Here is a 21,903-nt window from a genome sequence, read left to right as displayed (position 1 = left end):
TCTCCAAGCCAGGCTTTAGCAATATGTGAACCGTGAACTTCCTGATGTTCAAGCTGGTTTTAGAAGAGGCAGAGGAACCAGAGATCAAGTTGCCAACATCACTGGATCATGGAAAAAGCAAGAGAGTTCCAGAAAAACATCTATTTCTGCTTTATTGACTACGCCAAAGCCTTTGACTGTGTGGATGACAATAAACTGTGGAAAATTCTGAAAGAGATGGGAATACCAGACCACCTGATCCGCCTCTTGAGAAATCTGTATGCAGGTCAGGAAGCAACAGTTAGAACTGGACATGGAACAACAGACTGGTTCCAAATAGGAAAAGGAGTACGTCAAGGCTGTACATTGTCACCCTGTTTATTTAACTTATATGCAGAGTACATCATGAGAAATGCTGGGCTGGAAGAAACACAAGCTGGAATCAAGATTGCCGGGAGAAATATCAATAACCTCAGACATGGAGATGACACCACCCTTAGGGCAGAAAGTGAAGAGGAACTCAAAAGCCTCTTGATGAAAGTGAAAGAGGAGAGTGAAAAAGTTGGCTTAAAGCTCAACATTCAGAAAACGAAGATCATGGCATCCAGCCCCATCACTTCATGGGAAATAGATGGGGAAACAGTGGAAACAGTGTCAGACTTTATTTTTCTGGGCTCCAAAATCACTGCAGATGGTGATTGCAGCCATGAAATTAAAAGACGCTTACTCCTTGGAAGGAAAGTTATGACCAACCTAGATAGCATATTCAAAAGCAGAGACATTACTTTGCCAACAAAGGTCCGTCTAGTCAAGGCTATGGTTTTTCCTGTGGTCATGTATGGATGTGAGAGTTGGGCTGTGAAGGAGGCTGAACGCCGAAGAATTGATGCTTTTGAACTGTGGTGTTGGAGAAGACTCTTGAGAGTCCCCTGGACTGCAAGGAGATCCAACCAGTCCATTCTGAAGGAGATCAGCCCTGGGATTTCTTTGGAGGGAATGATGCTGAAGCTGAAACTCTAGTACTTTGGCCACCTCATGCGAAGAGTTGACTCATTGGAAAAGACTCTGATGCTGGGAGGGATTGGGGGCAGGAGGAGAAGGGAATGACAGAGGATGAGATGGCTGGATGGCATCACTGACTCGATGGACATGAGTCTGAGTGAACTCTGGGAGTTGGTGATGGACAGGGAGGCCTGGCGTGCTGAGATTCATGGGGTCGTGAAGAGTCGGACACGACTGAGCGACTGAACTGAACTGAACTGAGGATCTAGTTCCCTGACCAGGGATCGAACCCAGAACCCCTGCATAGGGAGCGTAGGGTGTTAGCCACTGGACCACCAGGGAAGTCCCTGAAACTCTGTATCTATTAACCAAAGCTCTTCATCTCTCTCCCCCAGTCCCTGATAACCCCCTTTCTATTTTCCCTCTGTAAATGCCAGTACTCTGGGTACCTCATGTGAGTGGAACCAGGTAGCACTTGTTACTTTGTGATTGGATTATCTCACAAAGCGTAATGTTCTCCAGGTTTATCCACGTTGTAGCACTTGTCCTTCCTTTTGTCAGGTGAACCATACTCTGTAGTACTTAGAGACCACCTTCTGTTTATCCATCATCCAGCCGTGGATGCCTGTGTTGCTTTCACTTTCCGGCTCCCATGAATGACGCTGCTATGAACGTGGGAATACAAATTGGCTTTTTGAGTCCCTGCTTTCAATTCTTTGGGGTATAAACTTAGAAGTAGAGGGATGTTTTTTAAGGAGTCTTTATTATTCTCTGTTCTCCATCGAATCTATTTTTACTTTGTTCTTCAACTAACATCATTTGCATAACTACTAACCTCACTGGGTCTGTGAAATATGCCCGAAGAGTACTTTCTTAGGGAACTCTGAGGCTCTTTCATATCCTACCTCTCGAAGATGCCCTCCCCAGTCACTTCTGCTCCCTAGCCTGTTGCCCTTTTTTTTTCCTTAAAAAAAAAGACTTTTTATTTTGTATTAGGGTATAGTCTATATTCAGTGTTGTGATAGTTTCAGGTGGACAGCCAAGGGATTCAGCCATGCATATATTAATACATGTACCCATTCTGCCCCAAAATCCCTTTCCATCCAGCCTGGAACATAACATTGAGTGGAGTTCCCTGTGCTGTACAGCAAGTCCTTGCCTTGGGCATCTTTTTTCTTCAGTGCTTATCATTTCAATATTATATAATTGTGAATTATATAATGTGAACTATTAGAATATGAGCTCCATGAAAGCAGGAGCTTTTCTGTTCTATTTACTGTTGCATCTCTGATGTCAGGCACAGTGTTGGTGCATGTGTCTAAGACACAATTATTCAGTTATTAATAGTTCAGTCCAGTTCAGTCCCTCAGTCGTGTCCGACTCTTTGTGACCCCATGGACTGCAGCACGCCAGGCCTCCCTGTCCATCACCAACTCCCAGAGTTTACTCAAACTCATGTACATTGAAGCAGTGATGCCATCCAAGCATCTCGTCCTCTGTAGGCCCCGTCTCCTCCTGCCTTCAATCTTTCCCAGCATCAGGGTCTTTTCAAATGAGTCAGCTCTTCTCATCAGGTGGCCAAAGTATTGGAGTTTCAGTTTCAACATCAGTCCTTCCAATGAATATTCAGTACTGATTTCCTTTAGGAGGGACTGGTTGGATCTCCTTGCAGTCCAAGGGACTCTCAAGAGTCTTCTCCAACACCACAGTTCAAAAGCATCAATTCCTCGGCGCTCAGCTTTCTTTATAGTCCAACTCTCACATCCATACGTGACTACTGGAAAAACCATAGCCTTGACTAGACAGATCTTTGTTAGCAAAGTAATGTCTCTGCTTTTTAATATGCTGTCTGGGTTGGTCATAACTTTCCTTCCAAGGAGTAAGCGTCTTTTAATTTCATGGCTGCAGTCACCATCTGCAGTGATTTTGGAGCCCAAGAAAATAAAGTCTGACACTGTTTCCACTGTTTCCGCATCTATTTGCCATAAAGTGATGGGACCGGATGCCAGGATCTTAGTTTCTGAATGTTGAGCTTTAAGCCAACTTTTTCACTCTCCTTTTTCACTTTCATCAAGAGGCTCTTTAGTTCTTCTTCACTTTCTGCCATAAGGGTAGTGTCATCTGCATATCTGAGGTTATTGATAATTCTCCGAGCAATCTTGATTCCAGCTTGTGCTTCATCCAGCCCAGCATTTCTCATGATGCACTCTCCATATTGTACTCTGCATGATGTACTCAGTTATTGTTAACTTAATAATAAATGGAATAAATGGATGACTGGATGAATGAATAAATAAGCAAGGTACTGTTCCTGCCCACAAGGAACTTATGTTCTGGGAAGGAGACAGATGTAATAGAACTTTAATAGAAGACAAAATACAGGGGCCCTGGAAGCATATGATTAATTCCTACATCAGTGCCCAGCAGGGTCAATTCAGAAGGTACCTCTGTGTATTGGGCAGACCAGTCGCTCAACATTGATTAAAAAGGTCTAGGCTATTGAGTAGCTTTAAATTTATTTTCTTATCAATCTCCACCACCCCCCCATCCACCGCCGACCATGCTATGATATTATTATCATTAGTTTCCAGGTGAGGAAACAAACAATGATGGACAGACGTTTTCCAGGTGAGGAAACAAACAATGATGGACAGACGTTAAGTAACTTGCCCAACACAATGCAGCTAGTAAGGCAGGTTTTTTTTTTTTTTTTTTTTGTAATTTATTTATTTGGCTGCTCTGGGTCTGAGTTGCAGAATGTGGGATCTAGTTCCCTGACCAGGAATCGAACCTGGGCCCCCTGCACTGGGAGCTTGGAGTCTTAGCCACTGGACCACCAGGAAAGTCCCAGTAAGGCAGGTTTGAAGTCGGATTTGACTGCCTCCCAAGTCCAGCCAGTTTTTCTTTCTTTTATCAGTTATCTTGTTTTCCTTATTGATAGCTCAGTTGGTAAAGAATCCACCTGCAATGCAGGAGACCCCGGTTCGATTCCTGGGTTGGGAAGATCCCCTGGAGAAGGGAAAGGCTACCGACTCCAGTATTCTGGCCTGGAGAATTCCATGGACTGTACAGTCCGGGACACGACTGAGCAATTTTCAAAAAAAAAAAACTGAGTTTCTTTTCAAAAATTACAGAAGTGGCAGTGCTCACTGCGACCTGAAGCCAGGCAAAGGCGTTGGAACCGCGGTGGCCTTCACCCCTCGGTTCCTTGTCCCACACCAGCACCGGCGTGAACGCGCGGGCTGCGCCTTCCATCTCTGTGCTCACACAGACTCGTGCACATGGATGCACTCAATCTGGAGTTTTTCTCTATTTTTCCAAAAGTGGAATCACACCGCACGCATCATTCTGCTACTCGGTTTTCTTACTTGGAACATTATGGCGTCTCTTGTGGCAAAAGATGTAGATCTAACTTGCTCCTTTGGATGCACTGTGCTGTGCTCAGCCATATTCAACTCTCTGCAACTCCATGGACTGAAGTCCACCAGGCTCCTCTGTCCATGGAATTCTCCAGGCATGAATACTGGAGTGGGTTACCATGCCTTCCTTCAGGGATCTTCCCAACCCAGGGATCAAACCCAGGCCTCCCTCACTGCAGGCGGATTCTTTACCAGCTGAGCTACCAGGGAAGCCCTGGCCTTTTGAGTAGCAGCATTTAATGGCAGTATAGCTGTATTGCAGGTTATTCGAACATTCCCCACCTGGTGGATATCTAGCTTCTTTTTCACTTCTTCCCACTACAAATTGCTGCTGCATTATCCTCATGCATGGGTACTTTCCTTTTTTTAAAAAAAAATTGTATTTATTTATTTTCATTTCTTGGCTGTGCCATTTGGCACGTGGGATCTTAGTTCCCCAACCAGATATCAAGCCCACACTCCGTGCACTGGAAGCTTGGAGTCTTAACCACTAGACCTCCAGGGAAATCTCTGGTGCTTTCCTTTCTATAGGATACATTCTCAGACTGGGGCTGCTGAGGAGAAGTGTCTGTGTGCTTTTAATTGCAATAGATCTTGACATACTATTTTTTCCAAAGTTAGTAGCCATGCAGTGTCATGCTTTGAATCGCTGAAGTTTCTAGGCCCGTGGCTGCCCCTCTTTCTTCCTCTGCTGCTTCTCCACGGAGCCCAGTCCCCTCAGGTGCCTCCCAGCATCTTCTGACCTGGCCAGGACTCCCCAGGAAGGCTGCAGGGACACCGCCTCCTTCTCTCACCTTCTCTCAGAGCCTGGTTCTGTCCTATTCCTTGGCCAGTGAGGCATGGTCGTCAGGAAATCTGAACTGTAGTCCTAACTCTGTCACTAATCAGCTGTCTGACTTTGGACAAGCCACTTAACTTTTCTGTGTATCGGTTTCTTCATCCATAAATTGAAGGAGGTTGGGTTGGATGAAGTATGAAGCCCTCCTTCTCCAGATGACCTTCCAGGGTTTGAGACCCCATAGTGCCGGCCCCCAAGTGGAGTCTTGTGGTCTGTCTGCTCTCTAGGGATCCAGGGGCCTGCGGCAGACAGAAGAGTCTTTCTACAGCTAACCATTAAAGGGTCTCCTAGCCACCTCGACCACTCGTTCTATCAAGAAATTGTGTGGAAGGTGGGGATTCTGAAGCCAGGCTGAATGAGACCTGGGCTTGAACCCAGCTCAGCCATGACCTTGGGCTGCTTGCCTCACCACTCTGTGCCTTGATTTCAGAATCAGTTCAATGAGCAAGACAACTGACTTTCATATACTAGAGCAGCACTGCCTGCCTGTGATGATGGGAGCATGGTCTTTCTGGGCCTCCCAGTACAGCCACACATGGCTGTCAAGCACTTGAAATGTGGCCAGTGAGGCTGAAGACTAGATTTTATTTAATTTTCATGAATTAGGATTTGTATTTTGAAAGCCAGATGTAGGGACTCCCTTGGCAGATGGTCCTGTGGTTGAGACTCCATGGTCCCGATACAGGAGGCACGGGTTCATCCATGGTTGGGGAACTAAGATCCCACGTGCCTCGTGGTACAGCCAAACAAAAAAGAATCTTACCTTTAAAAAAATTGAAATAGGACTTTCCCTGGTGGCTCAGTGCTAAAGAATCTATCTGCCAGTGCAGGAGACACTGGTTTTATCCCTGATCCGGGAAGATCCCACATGCAGCAGAGCAAATAAGCCCATATGCCATAACTACTGAGCCTGTGCTCTAGATCCTGGGAACTGAAACTAACGAGTCCATGTGCCCTAGAGCCCATGCTCTGCGACAAGAGTAGTAGCAGTAGTGTTAATCACTCAGTCGTGGCCCACTCTTTGTGACCCTGTGGACTGTGGCCCACCAGGCTCCTCTGTCCATGGGATTCTTCAGGCAAGAGTAGTGGAGTGTGTTGCCATTTCCTTCTCCAGAGGATCTTCCTGACCCAGGGATTGAACCCAGGTCTCCTGCATTGCAGGCAGATTCTTTACTGTCTGAGCTACAGGGAAGATTCTGCAACAAGAGAAGCCACCGCAACGAGAAGCCCGAGCACCATAACTAGAGAGTAGCCGCTGCTCACCACAACTAGAGAAAGCTCGTACATAGTGCTGAAGATCCAGCATAGCCAAAAATAATTTTTTTAATTTAAAAAAAAAAAAACAAACTTAAAAAATAAATAAAAAGCCAGAGGTAGCTAGTGGCTATCTTGCTGGCGTCTGTAGCTACAGTAGATGAAGATATAATACAATACCTGGAAAGTGCTCAACCAGCCCAGTGTCTGGCACATAGTAAGCACTCAGTAAAGGTCTGCTATTGTTAGGTGTGTGTCTCGCTTTCCAGCCCACCACACCCGATGGCTCTCAACGACACCCCCACTTGCTGTCCCAGAGTCACCTGGGGCGGTGAGGAAGGGGGGAAGGTGTCGCTGCTGGTGGGGCATGTCAGTAATGAGCCTGGCACTAAATGTTTCTGGTCTGCTACTTTCCCTGGAGGGTCATGTGAGCCGGAGTGGTATGTGGCCTGCTTTGCAAGTGATTAACATGGTGTAAGCAATCTGCGTGGAGAGAAAAACCCCTCCGCTGGTATTCCATTATTCTATTAGAGTTTCAGAGCCGGGATTAAGTGGACATGATTTCTTCCTATGGGCCATTAATTTTGTTTTATTGCTGGTCTGATGGCCATTACCCTTTTTTGCCAATGCATTCCCCCATTAGGTTTGTACAATTAACAAAATATGTGCTGTTAGGGCTTTGATAGGAACAGTGGGATGGAAATAAAGGGAGGGGGTGCAGCTTCCACTGAGTTGGGGGTGGGGAGAGGCTGGACTCAGGGGTGGGGCCCTGTAGTCCTGGCATTCCTAGAAACTGCCCTAGGACCTTCTCTGGCTGTCTCCTGGCCAGAGGTGAAGCAGCGAGCCAGGGGAGAGAGAAGGAGGAACGCTTGTGGGCCTGGCTGGGAACAGCGCGTCTGCGAACGCAATGAGTCACCTCCACACTGCCACCTTGGGCCCTCAGCCGGCAGCATGAGTCAGCCTCCAGGTGCCCGGCCCTGTGGGCTTCTTGCAAGCGACACCTGCCTTCTCTCTGTGAGACAAACAGGGGGACCCAGGCCTGAAAAGGGGGCCTCTGACACTTGTTGTCATCCAGCGACTGCCACGTGAAGATGCAAGTTTGGCGTTCATCCCGAATTCGGGAGAAAAACCTAGGATCTGGATTTTCAAATGTGAAACTTTCAGCTTTTTAGATGTTGTCAGTGTTTATGAAAACATCTGCCGGGGGGTGACCTCTGCCAGACGCTGAGCCGTCCTTGGAGGGTTTGGAGGAGGAACGGACATGACGGAATTTGTGTTTCAGGGAGATCCCGGGCTTGGGGGAAGTGGTGGACGGGCCGGAAGGGGATGAGGCTGGAGGCCCAGAGATGGATTAGGGGCCCAGCAGAGAGAAGGAAGCCTAAGGCAGGTGACGATGGGCCAGGAAGAAGAGCAGAGATGTTCCTGATGGAGAATAAGTACGTCTTGTGTCTCGGTGTTTTCTCATCCCCGAGGGTGCCCTCTTTACAGGTGTAGGACCTGGCTTAGAGTCTTGGGCTGAGGCCGGAGGGCATGACTGAGGCAATTTCCCCGGTCCTCTCTGCAGCTGGGCGCCCAGACCTGCCTGCAGCCCAGGGCGCTGAGGACGGCGGGAAATGAGCCTGTTCTCACCCGGCTCTGAGGAGACCTGTGCAGCACCCTCAGGGCTGGACAGATACGTTTCCCAGAGCCAAGCGCTTAGTGCCAGCCGGGTCTCTCGGTGTTCGTTTCCTCGGTCGTTGTGTTATCGAGAGGCTGGTGCTCAGGGCCTGCGATGCTGTGACTGACTGACCGCCTCACTCTAACATTAACATAAACCACAGCGAGCTTTCATGGGGGGGTGTGAGGGGAGTGGAGGTGGAGTAGAGAGGGTTCTCGGGGTGATGAGGCGGGAGACGCAGGACCCACTGTGACCCTGCAGGTGACTCTGTCTCAGAGGGTCTTATTTATTTATTTTTGGCTGCGCTGGGTCTTCATTGCTGTGTGGGTTTTCTCTAGTTGTGCCAATCAGGGGCTACTCTTTAGTTCTGGTATGTGGGATTCTCATTGTGGTGGCTTCTCTTGTTGCAGAATGTGGGCTGTAGAGTGAGGGCGTCAGCAGTTGGGGCTCCCGGGCTCTAGAGCACAGGCTCAGCACTTGGGGCTCCCGGGCTCTAGAGCACACGCTTGGTGGTTGGGGCTCCCGGGCTCTAGAGCACAGGCTCTGTAGTTGTGGTGCACGGGCTTAGTTGCTCCATAGCATGTGGGATTTTCCCAGACCAGGGATTGAGCCCAAGTCTCCTGTATTAGCAGGAGGACTCCTTACCACTGAGCGACCAGGGAAGCCCTGGGAGCGTCTTTTTTAAGTTTTGTTTCTCTTTGGGGAGTTTTACTTATGTGCCTACAGAGGTTTATCAGAGATGGGGACCATCCAGAGAGACTCCAGGTGCCTGAGAACAGATTGTCATGTCACAATTTGTCCTCCTCCTAAAGGCCTGGTCGGGGGAAGAGCAGAGCGGCTTGTCATGGGTGGTGGGATGAAGGCAGAGGCCCTCAGGCTTCTTGATTTGCCTCCCTTTCCCCATCGAGCTGCTGCCAGCCCTCACCTCCTCATGCTGAAGAGCAGCAACAGCAGCCCCATTCGTTGTTATGAGTATGTTCCAGGCATTGCACAAAACTCTCTTGGGGCATCACCTCATTTAAAGGTGCTGCTCTTATTCCCCTTTTACAGATACAAACATTGATGTTTGTAGAGATTAACGTTAGGGAGGCGATGGACCCATGCTAAACCCAGAACTGCTGCCTCCTACGTCTATATTCTTAACCACAGTCATAGACTGAGCTACTTCAGGGCTTCCATGGGGCGGTGGGGGAAGGGGTGAGTCTGGGCAACATCAGAGATGTGTAGAAGTCACATGCTTCCAGAATCATCTAGTCAAGCACTATCATTTTGCAGATGGGAAAACGGAAGCAGCCAGTGGTTAAAGTTCCATGTTCAAGACCACACAGTAAGTTAATGATGGAGTCAGGGTGTGAACCCATGATGCCCTTGGTCTAGTGCCCTCTGTGTTAGACCCATCTTGCTAAGTTCCAAGCCCATCTCCCTCCAGCCTTCTCTCTTACCCAGGATGCTTCGTGGGAGCTGGCTCAGCTCTCCTGGGGCATGCAGAGTCAAGTTCTAGGGTGTCCCCTCCTGTGGGAAGCTTTCTTCTGTCCCCCTCAACCTCTTAATGATGAATGTTCTTCAGCTCCGTCCTCATTTACCATTTCATGAATGTCCACATATTTATAAATCCCATTTATGATTCACATCTATCTTCATTGGTGAGTAAGGCAGGCCTGAGTTTAGATTCTGGTTGTACAGTGGCAGGGCTGCTTGTCACAAGGCCTTTGATGTGGCATTCCAGGAAGAGAGGCTGCTGGCCTTGGAAGCCCTAAAATGACATGTACTTGGCTCCCCAGCAGCGCCCCTGGGTCAGTGCCAGACAAGAAGACTTTTCCGCTGGTGCAGAGTGAGGAGTGGCAATCAAGGACAATGTGGAGAGGTTGTGTGTGCACATATGTGTGCATGTGTGTTGGGTGTGAGAGAGAGAGATGGACACATAGAGACCGAAAGAGACAGAGACAGAAAGAGGAGACAGGCGTGACACTGGTGGGGCAGGGCTGCTGCTGTTTATGATGCCCCATTCATTTCAGAGAGTTCAATGAGTGGCCCTTTGTGCGCACCTTACTTTGAAGGGTTGATTTACTTTATAAAACAATGATAAAAGAAGACACTTTTAATATTTTATCGATACGCGTGTTTGTCACCTCTCCCAGTCTCCCAGCGTTTTCTTATTAGTGTTTTATGGGTGAGGGGAGCCACGTCTGGGAGACCATACTCAGGGGCATCTTCTTATCCAACAAAGGATCCTCTTTCCTGAGTCGGAAGCTCATTTTCCAAAGAAGCCTAACTCCCTGTTGGATGGTTCTTTGGACTAGAGGAGTCCTTATATATTGAACTGCAGATTGGCTTCCTCTGCTGCTGCGGCTGCTAAGTCGCTTCAGTCGTGTCCGACTCTGTGTGACCCCATAGACGGCAGCCCACCAGGCTCCCCCGTCCCTGGGATTCTCCAGGCAAGAACACTGGAGTGGGTTGCCATGTCCTTCTCCAATGCATGAAAGTGAAAAGTGAAAGTGAAGTCACTCAGTCGTGTCCAACTCTTAGCGACCCCATGGACTGCAGCCTACCAGGCTCCTCCATCCATGGAATTTTCCAGGCAAGAGTACTGGAGTGAGGTGCCATTGCGGACTAGAGAAGTCCTTATATATTGAACTGCAGATTCGCTTCCTCTAATATCTGTCAGTTAGCCCTAAGTCTACCCTGTGGAGCAACACCAACCCCTCTTCAAATATCTGGAGGACTCCATGTGGGAGAGAGATTGTTGTCAATAGAACTAGGACCAATAGGTCATGTTAAAGAGGGGCAAATGGAGGTCCATCTCCAGTTTCTTCTCCCATATCTTCTATTTCATGGCTCCTGATAATTAAAATCACAACAATGACAGGTAATATGCAATGTGTGTTTATTTTGTGCAAGGCACTGTTCTAGGCATTTTACAGTATATGGATTCATTCAACCCTTACAGCCAACCTCAAAGGCAGAACAGAACCCTCATTAGTGCCATTTTACAGATGGGAACTGAGAACTATGGACAAAAGTTCCTTAACATTGTACAAGAGGTAGTAAACAATAAAACCATACCAATGAAAAAGAAATCAGATCAGATCAGATCAGTCGCTCAGTTGTGTCTGACTCTTTGCGACCCCATGAATCGCAGCACGCCAGGCCTCCCTGTCCATCACCAACTCCCAGAGTTCACTCAGACTCACGTCCATCAAGTCAGTGATGCCATCCAGCCATCTCACCCTCTGTCATCCCCTTCTCCTCTTGCCCCCAATCCCTCCCAGCATCAGAGTCTTTTCCAATGAGTCAACTCTTTGCATGAGGTGGCCAAAGTACTGGAGTTTCAGCTTGAGCATCATTTCAAAGAAATCCCAGGGCTGATCTCCTTCAGAATGGACTGGTTGGATCTCCTTGCAGTCCAAGGGACTCTCAAGAGTCTTCTCCAACACCACAGTTCAAAGGCATCAATTCTTCGGCGCTCAGCCTTCTTCACAGTCCAACTCTCACATCCATACATGACCACAGGAAAAACCATAGCCTTGACTAGACGAACCTCTGTTGGCAAAGTAATGTCTCTGCTTTTGAATATGCTATCCAGGTAGGTCATAACTTCCCTTCCAAGGAGTAAGCGTCTTTTAATTTCATGGCTGCAATCACCATCTGCAGTGATTTTGGAGCCCAGAAAAATAAAATCTGACACTGTTTCCACTGTTTCCCAATCTTTCCCATGAAGTGATGGGGCCGGATGCCATGATCTTCGTTTTCTGAATGTTGAGCTTTAAGCCAACTTTTTCACTCTCCACTTTCACTTTCATCAAGAGGCTTTTTAGTTCCTCTTCACTTTCTGCCCTAAGGGTGATGTCATCTGCATATCTGAGGTTATTGATATTTCTCCCGGCAATCTTGATTCCAGCTTGTGTTTCTTCCAGTCCAGCGTTTCTCATGATGTACTCTGCATATAAGTTAAATAAACAGGGTGACAATGTACAGCCTTGACGTACTCCTTTTCCTATTTGGAACCAGTCTGTTGTTCCATGTCCAGTTCTAACTGTTGCTTCCTGACCTGCATACAAATTTCTCAAGAGGCAGATCAGGTGGTCTGGTATTCCAAAGAATAGCAAGAAGAGATAAGAAAGCCTTCTTCAGCGATCAATCCAAAGAAATAGAGGAAAACAACAGAATGGGAAAGACTAGAGATCTCTTCAAGAAAATCAGAGATACCAAGGGAACATTTCATGCAAAGATGGGCTTGATAAAGGACAGAAATGGTATGGACATAAGAGAAGCAGAAGATATTAAGAAGAGATGGCAAGAATACACAGAAGAACTGTACAAAAAAGATCTTCACGACCCAGATAATCACGATGGTGTGATCACTGACCTAGAGCCAGACATCCTTAGTGGGTGGCTTAGAAAGCATCTAGTGGGCCTTAGAAAGCATCACTATGAACAAAGCTAGTGGAGATGATGGAATTCCAGTTGAGCTATTCCAAATCCTGAAAGATGATGCTGTGAAAGTGCTGCACTCAATATGCCAGCAAATTTGGAAAACTCAGCAGTGGCCACAGGACTGGAAAAGGTCAGTTTTCATTCCAATCCCAAAGAAAGGCAATGCCAAAGAATGCTCAAACTACCTCACAATTGCACTCATCTCACACGCTAGTAAAGTAATGCTTAAAATTCTCCAAGCCAGGCTTCAGCAATATGTGAACCGTGAACTTCCTGATGTTCAAGCTGGTTTTAGAAAAGGCAGAGGAACGAGAGATCAAATTGCCAACATCCGCTGGATCGTGGAAAAAGCAAGAGAGTTCCAGAAAAAGAAATGCAGGACGGCAAAGTGGTTGTCTGAGGAGGCTTTACAAATAGCAAAAAAAAGAAGAGAAGCAAAAGACAAGTGAGAAAGGGAAAGATGTACCCAACTGGATGCAGAGTTCCAAAGAAGAGCAAGGAGAGATAAGAAGGCCTTCTTAAATGAACAATGCAAAGAAGTAGAGGAAAACAGTAGAATGGGAAAGACTAGAGATCTCTTCCCCAAAATTAGAGATACCAAAGGAACATTTCATGCAAGAATGGGCACAATAGCGAGGACAGAAGCCACCTACCAGAAGCAGAAGAGATTAAGAAGAGGTGGCAAGAATACATAGAAAAACTATATGAAAAAGGTCTTAATGACCTGAAGAACCATGATGGTGTGGTCACTTACCTAGAGCCAGACATACTGGAATGTGAAGTCAAGTGGGCCTTAGGAAGCATTACTACAAATAAAGCTACTGAAGGTGATGAAATTCCAGCTGAGCCATTTAAAACTCCTAAAAGATGATGCTGTTCCAATGCTGCACTCAATATGCCAGCACATTTAGAAAACTCAGCAGTGGCCACAAGACTGGAAAAGGTCAGTTTTCATTCCAGTCCCAAAGAAGGGCAATCCAAAAGAAAGTTCAAATTTCTTATAATTGCACTCATTTCACATGCTAGCTAGGTTATGCCCAAAATTCTTTAAGCTAGGCTACAATAGTATATGAACTGAGAACTTCCAGACGTACAAGCTGGGTTTAGGAAAGGCAGAGGACACAGAGACCAAATTGCCAACATTCGTGGAGAAAGCATGGGAATTCCAGAAAAATGTCTACTTCTGCTTCATTAAATATGCTAAAGGCTTTGACTGTGTGGATCATAACAAAGGAAAATTCTTAAAGAGATGGGAATACCAGACCAACTTATCTGCCTCTTGAGAAACCTGTGTGTGGGTCAAGAAGCAACAGTTAGAACTGGACATGGAACAGTGGACTGGTTCAAAATTGGGAAAAGAGTACGTCACGGTTGTATATTGTCACCCTGCTTATTTATCTTACGTGCAGAGTACATCATGCAAAATGCTGGACTGATGAATCACAAGCTGGAATCAAGACTGCTGGGAGAAATATCAGCAACCTCAGACATTCAGATGATACCACTCTAATGGCAGAAAGTGAAGAGGAACTGCAGAACCTCTTGATGAAGGTGAAAGAGGACAGGGAAAAAACTTGAAACTCAACTTTAAAAAACGATGATCATGGCATCTGGTCCCATCACTTCATGGCACATAGAAGGGGGGAAATGGAAGCAGTGACAGATTTTATTTTCTTGGACTCCAAAATCACTGCAAACAGTGACTGCAACCATGAAATTAAAAGATGTTTGCTCCTTGGAAGGAAAGCTATGACAAACTTGTGCTGTGCTATCCTTAGATGCTCTGTCATGGGGTTGTATGTTGACTCTTTGCAACCCCGTGGACTGTAGCCTGCCAGGCTCCTCTGTCCATGGGGATTCTGCAGCCAAGAATACTGGAGTGGGTTGCCATTCCCTCCTCCAGGGGATCTTCTCAACCCAGGGATCAAATCCAGGTCTCCTGCATTGCTGGTGGATTCTTTACCATCTAAGCCAACAGGGAAGCCTAACAATTCTGGAGTGGGTAGCCTATCCCTCCTCCTGGGGATCTTCCTGACCCAGGAATTGAACTGGGGTCTCCTGCATTTCAGGCAGATTCTTTACCAGCTGAGCTACCAGGGAAGCCCATGACAAACCTAGAGAGCATATTAGAAAGCAGAGACATCACTTTACCAACAAAGATCTGTATAATCAAAGCTATGGTTTTTCTGGTAGTCATTTATGTATGTGAGAGTTGGACTGTAAAGAAGGCTGAGTGCCGAAGAACTGATGCTTCTGAATTGTGGTGCTGGAGAAGACTCTTGAGAGTCCCTATGGTCTACAAAGAGATCGAAGTAGTCAATCCTGAAGGAAATCAACCGTGAATATTCATTGGAAAGTCTGATGCTGAAGCTCCAATACTTGACAACTTGATGCAAAGAGCTGACTCATTGAAAATGACCCTGATGCTGTGAAAAATTGAAGGCGAAAGGAAAAGGATGTGGTGAGGATGAGATAGTTAGATAGCATCACTGACTTAATGGACATGAATCTGAGCAAACTCTGGGAGATAGTGAAGGACAGAGGAGCCTGGTGTGCTACAGTCCGTGAAGTTGCAAAGAGTCAAACATGACTTAGCGACTGAACAACAGCATATGAAAAACTGAGACATAGAGAAGTTAAGTAACTTACCCACGGGCCCACTGCCAGGAAGCGGCGGGGCTGTGATAGACACCTGTACTGTCTGATTCCAGAGGTTGTGCTTTGAATTACTAAACTGTTAGCCAGTACTTTGACCACTAGACATCTTTGCTCACCTCTCTCTTCTACCCATCACTGTCAAAGTTATTAAAATATGATGTCAAAACTGCATCTGAAAGTACTGTAGATCGCTACGTCTAAAGTGAGAGGACCATTCTCTTGGTTGCCTATCATACAGCTATTAAGGCAACTGAGATCAATGTAAGGGGTTTGGCAGCAACATCACACCCTGGGCTCTACCTCAACTTGCATTTAACTCAAATAACACTTGCCCTTTTTAAAAAACCAGGTCACCCCAATCTGTGATTTCTTTTATTTTGACCGTGCTGGGTTTTTGTTGCTAAGCATGGGTTCTCTCTAGTTGAGGCTACTCTCTAGTTTCAGGGCAAGGGCTTCTCTTGTTTTGGAATGTGGGCTCTAGGGGCTTGCACTTCAGTGGTGTGGCGCACAAGCTTCGTTGCCCCTTGGCATGTGAAATTTTCCCAGATCAGGAATCGACCTCGTGTCCCCTGTGTATTCTTAACCCCTGGACCACCGGGGAAATTCCCAATGTGTGACTTTTGCAATTGACTTTTGAATGTTAAGAGTAGTATTTGGTATATTTATTCTTGTCAAATCTTTTTCCACAACTCAGTAAAAAACTAAAATGGATTTGCATGTGGACATAGCATATAATAATTTGATGGTTTAGAGTGATAGGATGTAATAAGAATTTTTTTATTTTCAAATTTATTTCATTTATGGTTGTCATGATGTTATTGTGTGAGGGATAAAAACCGGTCGTGGGAAAAATTGACTTTTTAGTTTTGGCCCATCCTTTCAACTTGTTCAAAGCTTTGTAACACGTGCCCATCAGAATCCATCTCCCGAACAGAGTGGCTGTCCTGTCCAGCTGACCAGCATGTGCACATGGAGTCCAACCTATTTCCTTCCAAGTCTCTGGTGTCTCAACAGTCAGTCCCAGCAGGCAGGGATAAATCCTCACTGCATGCAGTTCAATCAAGAAACTTCCTGTCTTGAGTTCATATATGCTCAGTAGCAATGTGTCAATAGTGTAGAAGATTACAAGTTGGAGCCCATTGCCAGCTAGGAGCTGGTTGTCAGGTTCTGGTTAGAATGAACAGAGTCCACCTCTGAACATTGCAGCAGACACTTGTTGAGAACCTGTTATGTTGTGGGCTAAACAGATGCATAAATGCAGTCCTCGTCCTCAGCCACGTGCCATCAGTGGTCTGGTCTTGTCTCTGAAGCACCTCCATGAGTCAGCAGTCTTGGTCCTGGAGATGTTAGTAGACAGCCCCAGGAAGTGCCTCATCTTGGGTGACATCATCGTGAACAAGAGGGACATCTTTTCCAGGAGTGCGTTGTATCACACTCCATTCCTGAATGTCCTGTCTGAAACTCCACCTTTTCCAGGGAACCTCTCATCTTAACTAAAAGGAAAATACTACAGAGTGGTGGGGGTGGGGAGGGTTCTCTCTTTCATGACATTTCTTTGTAGGAAAACCTTCCATGGTTTTCCAAGCTCCCAGCCCAAGCCTGACCTCTCCAGCTGCCACTCGAGCTGGGATGCTCTGGCCCCAGCTGGCAGACTCAGCATTAATTCCTCCTCCAGTGTCTCAGGCACGCAGCCTCTGCCTTGTCCCTGGACACTCCATGCTTTCCCCCATGATTCTTGCTCAGATTGCACCCTTTCTTGGAATGCCACCTGTCTTCTTCCATCAGCTGAATTTTGCTTGACCTGTCCTCCAAGATCCCGGTCAAGTTCTCCCTCTCCCTGAAAACTTCCCTGAAGTCTCCAGCTCTCACAGTCCCTGTTTCTGTAGAGAGAGAGCGAGTTATAGTCTCGAGTTATAGTCTCTACCACACAGTTCAGCACTGCTTTATGTACGTTCTCATCTTATCTGATGGATATTCTTGTTTCACCAATGACGTGGCAGCACTTTTATTATGGGACCCATGGATTTTATTCCTGCTGGGCTGGGTGAGTGTAGATGGTATAAATATGTGCTGGCTTTTTTTTTTTTTTCTCTTTTAAAAATGTATTTATTTGACTGTACTGGGTCTTAGTTGCAACATGCAGGATCTTCGCTGTGTCATGTGGGATTTTTCGCTGCAGTGCACAGACTCTCTAGTTGCGGTACTTGGGCTCAGGAGTTGGGGCACTCGGGCTTAGTGGCTCCAAGGCATATGGGATCTTAGTTCCTTGACTAGGGATTGAAGCTAAGTCCCCTGAATTACAAGGTGGATTCTTAACCACTGGGCCACCAGGGTAGTCCCTGTGCTGGGTTTTTCTTTTTTATTGTTGTTGTTGCTTTATCCCAGGGTAAAGCAATCATGTTTTCTGATCTTATCAGTAACACCCCATCACTGTTCCCCACGAACATCTCCCTTCTAACCCAAGGGGACTCTTCACTTTCCGTAATCCTGCCATAAACCACAGCACTGGTGGTGGTGTTTGCTTGTCTGGGCAGCTCCCCCATATGAGTTTCAAGCTTTCCCAGGGGCTCCTCCATTCTGTCCCCCTCTGCTGGGGTCTTTGGTCAGACAAGAGGCATTGGTAAATGATCATTGCTTTGCTCAGCTCAGGGCGCCCCACAGCCATGAGCTGCTTTTTCTCTGGGACTCCTACAGGGGAGGTGTTGAATCACACGCAGTCTATAAAGATGTCTTTTTTCACCATCAGGTTGAAACTGGAGTGGGACTCTGAGGCCGACCTCCATGCCGCTCACCAGCAAAGGGACTGTGAACTGTGAGTAGCTTTGATTGGCATTTTCTAAGCTAACTCAATAAGGTTATGGGTTAAAGACCAGCCCTGAACCTGATCTTCCACAACCATGCCTTGTGCGAGGGACGCGCTCGACAATGAGCTGGTCAGGACGTGAAATATGGTGGACCTGTAATTAGATGAGGCCTGAATGTGACGAAGAGGCCCTGTAACAGGACATCCTATTTAATTAGATTGTATTGATTGTGCATTACGGTGGGTCTGATGTGTTCTGTGAGTCATGAGTGTTGGAGAGGGAGATTCTGGAGTTTGCAAGGCCAGGCCAGACCCCAGCCACTATGGTGTGCGAGCTAAGTGTGGGAGGCTGTGAGAGGAGGAACCAGGCGAAGTTCAGAGCTCGCACTTGCTTTTATGTCTGGTTGTTTCTAGAGAGACACGAGGGAGGAAAAAGGAAATACGGCTGGTCGCTTCCCTCTGGTCAGCCTAGGAACCACTGCACCTTATATGTGTGTGTATTTGCTCATCAGACTCTCCCACTTGGCAGAAGTCTTCTAATCCGTAGGCCCTGGCCTCTGTCCAGTCTGCTCAGTGGAACTTTCTTTGGTAATTCAGCTAGAGGTGGTTTCTCCATCTTCTGGGTTTCTTTGCCTTATCTGTCTGCTGGGCATCTCTCTGCCCGCACAGTGCCCTCATGAGGCTGAGCTTCTGGAGACTGGTCTGGGATCCCCTCATCCTTATTTCCAGCTGTGCCCTCCATCCCGGCCCTGCTCAGGCAGTGTCAACTGGAAGGGCCTGTGGCTGGGCAACCTCCCCCACTCTGCTTCAGGGGCTCCCGGGGCCCCAGCGGCTGCGACTTTGATAGTACATTGGCTCCCAACCAGTCCATGGAATTATAAATGATTAACCGTTATCAGTGCACATCTTCACCTCTGTGTAAAAATAGATTGACTGTAATGAGTATTTGAATAAATCATAAGAATGGCCACCCCGCGATCGTCTAACATCCTGCCGATGGCTGCCCGGTGACTGAGCAGGGCGCCGGCCCTCTGCCTAATGGCCTGCGAGGCCGTGCCGGTGCCTCCGTGATTGACGGGTGCGGCTCCCAGGGCACCCCCTCTCAAGCCCGCAGGCCTGGGGGTGGGAAAGGGTGCCTCCCTCCCTCCTGTTCCAGGAAAACCTACCTCAGAGATGGAGCCGAGGGGGCGGGAGGGGGGAGCCAGGGTAGGAAGATAATGACCTTTGTGAGAATCGATGTCTGCTCGCGGCGGAGGTTAGAGGGACCCCATAAGTCAAGTCAAGTGTGAGAGGAGCAAGCCGAGCGTGAACTTCGTGAGAGCCAGCAAGTAGGGGAACTAGGTCTGCACACATTCTGCCTGGATCCGTGAGGTCAGCTGGTGCCCAGCCTGCGACCACCCAGCCTCGGGGGAGCGCCCTCTCGGGGACAATCTGGGACCTGCCCAGAGGACGGAGGCAGAGCGGGAATCTGCAGGTCCCAGGATGCTGAAATGGGATGATTCAAAGGGTCTTTCAGGGAGCAGGGTTTTTGCTCAGGCTGCCCCATGCAGGGGAGCCTGCAGAGAAGGGAAAGGTCTCAAAGTCTGAAGGGAGGGCTGGATTTGAAAAGGAAAAGTCAAACATAATTTGGGTGGTGTTCCAGTTCCTAGGGCTATGTAACAAACCACCCCAAGACTTAGTGACTTAACAACATTTATTGAGCTCATTTATTCTGTGAGTCAAGAGTCCAAACAGGGCACGAGGGTGGGGGGTACTGTCTCTGGTCCACAGGCCTGGGGTCTCCTCGGGGGCAGAAGCTGAATGCTGGAATCATCGGAAGGCTCGTTCGCTTGTCACTCTGCAGGTGGATACCAACTGTCAGCCAAGGTGTTAGCTGACATCAGACCCATGTGCCCTCTCCCTGTGGCCTGGACATCCTCATAACATGGGTGCCCTGAGGGAGCATCCCCCGAGAGGAGCCAGGAGCTGGGCGGGGCTGCCTGCTATCACTTCCACATGTTCCTGTTTGGGGCAGACACAAAGGCTCACCTGGGTTTAAAGAAGGGGACGTGGACACCCCCTAATCCCGTCTCAAAGGAGGAATAGGCACAGCACGTTCAATGAAGAATGTGTTGGGGGGTGGTAATATGTCATTGCAGCTGTCTTTGGCAAGGACACGCCCACAGCTAGTGTTCATCAGGTATGGCAAAGCACAGCCTCCTGAGGCAAGCTACGGAAAGCCCTGCTTTCAAGAATCAAACCGTCTCTTAACTCACACAATGTCTGTGTTTGAAGCCCCCCTGGAAGGCTAGGCTCCTCCCCCTGGCAGGAGTCCCTGAGGACATGTTGGTGTTGAGGCTCTGCAGCTGGTAGAAACCTCTACCCAATGGTCCTTCTCAGCAAGAGGGGCTCCAGTTTGCAGCCCACAGCTTGAAGTGCCAGGTCTGGAGAGGGACTTAGACCTGTGACACAGACGCCACAAGCCTTGAGCCCTTCATTCCCTGGGGCGTAGCTCCTTCCCCCCCCACCCCCCGACTCCAGGGCTTTCCAAGCTGGGAGACTCAGCTTTGGCCAAAGATTGGATGAAGAGGTCCATCCCTGGATGGGGCTCAGGGCAGGCCACAGTCTGCTTCGTCCCCACACCTTCATACACTCACTCACACACACAACACTCTCACTTGCTCACACACACACAACATTCACACAGTCACTCACACACACTCACACTCACAAACATAACACTCTCACACACATTCACTCACACATACACACACACAACACACACACACACACATAGACACACTATACCCTGTGGGAGGCGGAACCCTTGAGGCCCAAACTCCCTGTCCTTTGCCGTTTTCCTGAGCCAGTTGCAGCCAAGTTTTGAAAGAGGATCTGAGTCCTCTGGATGCCCTGTCCTGACTTAAGGGGATACAACCAGAACTCAAGCAGCTGTAGGGTTGAGGTAGAACCAGTTTGTTTTTCCAAAGATACGGGAATGGCTAGTGACAAAAGGGAGGGGGTAGGGAAGAGAGGGGCCAAAGGGGCATGATTTTGATGAAAAGGTTTGGAGGGAGCGTCTGAAGTCTTCCACAAGTTGGCTAAATATTAATATTAATAACCATGTTAGTTGAGCACTTACTATATGCTAGAACTCTGATCAGCATGTGATGGGCATGTTCTCCTTAAAACCCTCTACTGCTTTATGAGACACTGTTATTATCTCAGTAGTACCTACAGAAAGGGGGCAGAGGTCCAGACACCAGAGAGGAACCCTAGTCAGGGATACAGTAAGTTAGCCACAGACCTGAAATCAAACTTAAGACTCTATTCTAAAGCCTTAATTACTTTATCCTGAGGCTCCGAGAAACCCAGTTTACTCTCCCGTAAAAGGGGGAAGTCTGATGACCTCATCTCCAACATCACCCGCAGTCCTTCCTTACCTTCCAAACGTGCAGAAAAGATTCTGGGAACTGGCTTTGTTGTTGTTCAGTCACTAAGTTGTGTCCAACTGTTTGTGACTCCATGGACTGCAGCATACCAGGCTTCCCTGTCCTTCACCATCTCCTCAATGAGTTTGCTCAAACTCATGTCCATTGAGGCGATGATGCCATCTAACCATTTCATCCTCTGTCACCTGCTTCTTCCCCTGCCCTCGATCTTCCCCAGCATCAGGGTCTTTTCCAATGAGTTGGCTCTTTCCATCAGGTAGCCAAAATTTTAGAGCTTCAGCTTCACCATCAGTCCTTTCAATGACTATTCAGGATTGATTTCCTTTAAGACTGACTTGTTTGATCTCATTGCAGTCCAAGGAACTCTCAAGAGTCTTCTCCAGCACCACAATTTGAAAACATCAATTCTTTGGTGCTCAGCCTTCTTT

General features: G+C 47.6%; 1 protein-coding gene across 7 annotated transcripts in view; it reads left to right on the top strand.

The window, feature by feature from the left end:
* The window catches only part of PKNOX2 (PBX/knotted 1 homeobox 2), a 298,210-nt gene that overhangs the window by 68,718 nt on the left and 207,589 nt on the right, over window positions 1-21,903 (top strand). For all 7 annotated transcript variants that reach the window (XM_086385524.1, XM_086385522.1, XM_086385523.1 and 4 more), the window contains exon 2: window positions 17,988-18,053. The gene's annotated coding sequence lies outside the window, so the exon portion shown is untranslated. The remainder of the gene's footprint in view (window positions 1-17,987; window positions 18,054-21,903) is intronic.

This window comes from Bos grunniens, chromosome 29 (assembly GCF_055505025.1).
Source record: "Bos grunniens cultivar Pamir isolate PY7600 chromosome 29, Bosgru_T2T1.0, whole genome shotgun sequence".
NCBI classification, from domain to species: domain Eukaryota; kingdom Metazoa; phylum Chordata; class Mammalia; order Artiodactyla; family Bovidae; genus Bos; species Bos grunniens.
Note: the sequence above shows the minus strand (reverse complement) of the source record. Positions and strands in the feature narration are given on the sequence as shown.